We start from the raw sequence: 2,609 nt of genomic DNA on the forward strand, positions 1-2,609 counted from the left end.
TCTTGGATCTTAGATCTTGGATCCCATCCACCCACTCCAGGACCCAACTAACAGGCAACCAGGCAGCAAGAAAGAACGGGCAAAAAGCACCGAAGGAGACTTAAGAGGTTTCGCTTGAGTTCCCTTGTTGTGCCTGGAGTTGTTCGGGGTAACGCACCAGCTCCATCCTCTGGATCTCGCTGGGGAGGGAGAGCGGTTACTAAGGGGAGGGGGAGAAGAGATTGTGAAATTGATAGAAGATTGGGGAGGGCGGGGGAGGGTGGGGCGAGAAAGACCCATCGCGATTGGAAAGCTATCGTTCCTATCCCCCCTTCCACGACGTTCCGTTTTGCAGAAACACATACACAGACTGAGCAACCCACTTCGCCGCCGCCACCCCCCACTTCCCTCTCCAGCCTTTTGCATCCCCGTGGAGTGCTAAGTGGGTTCGCGACAGGGAGGAGAGGAAGGGACCGGGATGAAGGGGGATGCAGGAGAAAGATAAGAAACAGCATCAAGCCACGGGGCTCTTACCTGGTTGTAGGAGGTTTCCCAGGAGGAGCTGTAGTTGTAAAAGAAAGAGGAGAAGAAGGCATCTTCCGATAGCCCGCAGCCTGCCATCCTCTGGATGCAAACAAAATGGGGAGGAAAAAAAAACAACACAACAAAAAAAAAAAATCTCTCCAAAAAGGAAAAGAAAAGAAATGCAAAAGGAACCTCTCAACTCTTCTCCCTTCCTGGGATTTTTACTGATGCTGCCGTTACTAAAGACTGAACCTATAGGTTTGCCCTGACTTCTGCTGCCGGGCTGCTGCCGCCGCCGCTGTTGCCGGTACGGGTGGGTATGTGTGTGTGTGTGTGTTTGTGTGTGTGCGTGTGTGTGTGTGTGTGTGCGTGTGTGTGTGTGTGCCTGAGTGTGTGTGTGTGTGTGTGTGCGTGCGTGTGTGTATTCAGAGGGAAAAAGAGGAGGGGAAGAGATAAGGAAGGGAGAGAAATGAGACACTGGATGGAGAGCAGAGAGAGTGTGTATGTGTGTGTGCGTGTGTGTATGTGCGTCTGTTTGTGGAGCTCACCGAAGAGCCAAAGCCTGAAGACGGAGCCGTCACGTGGGGCGCGCTGACTCCGCTGCTGGGGACAGCCTGTACTACAGACCCTGCTACTAAATCACCCACAGCCGCACGACCTTTACATCCCCCCCCCCCGCCGCCCCCCCCCCCCCCCCGCGCGCCCTCTCTCTGGGCCAAGGCTGGCAGGCTGCGCAAGGGAACTAGTGGGGCGCGTGCTGGACCCGCTGCTGCACCGGCTTTGGGGGGAGGGGGCGAGCTGGGGGCGGGAGGGGGGTGGAACGGAGAAGGGAAAGAGTCGGGGGAGGGGTAGGACGCACAGGTGCTTTTCCTGCCGCCCCTGGGATCCATATCTCTTTCCCCCTTCCCTCTCCCTCCAAATCCGAGTTTCATTCGACTCTCATTAAAGACTTTTAATTCTGGCGATGCCTTCTTGTGCTGTTCGTTTTTCATGGACAAGACAGAGCCTCCCTCCCTCGGGGACGTGATTTTACACAGCTAATACGTCGGGTTTTTTATCTCCCCTCACCCCACTTCCCAATACACTTATGCAGCGGCCGACGCCCCCCTCCAAGCCTCAATACTTCCCATCCCAAATTAAACCCCACTTCATTTTTCCCCTGTATGCTGTAGTTAAGCTAAGTCTATGCAACATTAAACTAGGCTAGGCAGAGAATTGGAAAGTAGATTTAGGGAACAATGCTGCCCCAGCAGGGAGAAAAGCTAGATGGCTTTAATGGGTCTTTTCCATCTCCAGTTTGGCATTCTGTTGATTTAACAGAAAAAATAACATGAAAATATTTTTTTTAAATGTCTTAAGCTTCTCCACTAAGATCCAGTCAGTGTTATGTAAGGAGATTTGTTAAATAGAGCCCTCTCTTAGAATATTTTTTTTTTAAAGATAGGAATAATATGACCATTTTCCTGAGGCAGAATTCTAAGACCAACCCTGCCTCTCTCTCTAACTGGGTAGCTGAAAGTAACATCTGCAGTGACAACTTCCTTACCTCTTGGCCTTTCACTTTCCTTAAAGGTGTGCACAATAAATAAAATACAGAAAGTACTATGTTCATATAAAAAAGCTCTTACAAACAATGGCACCTCCAGGAGGAAACTTGCGGAGGTATCTTGAAGATAAATAGAACACACATTTTTTCCTGATTTTTCCATATACTGTACATTTTTATGCAAACATATTTGTTTTCCCAAGAGTTCAACTGTTCCTCTTGTAAAATCCCCACTTGAGGTCATAATCCTCTGTGACATAAACATTTCCACAGCAACTCCAGTGATGTCAGAAATAGAGTGTTGTGATTTCAGATGGGAAATAAAACAAGACTAAAAAGCACCTTAAGGAAGAAAGATGTTATTTTCTTTCCAATGGCATCAGCAATAATAGAAATGCAGAAGACAGGGCAGCAGAGATCTGGCTAAATGTCCTTCTTTTTCTAAGACTGTCAATACATGCTTTTTCAAAAATATGTCCACTGATCTTTAAGAAAATAGGTTGTCACTCTCTTTTATGATTGCAAAGGAAAGTGTTTTGAACCCAATAGGAGTGGTTAG

The sequence above is a fragment of the Vombatus ursinus genome, unplaced genomic scaffold, assembly GCF_900497805.2.
Source record: "Vombatus ursinus unplaced genomic scaffold, bare-nosed wombat genome assembly UNPS02014818.1, whole genome shotgun sequence".
Lineage (NCBI taxonomy): Eukaryota > Metazoa > Chordata > Mammalia > Diprotodontia > Vombatidae > Vombatus > Vombatus ursinus.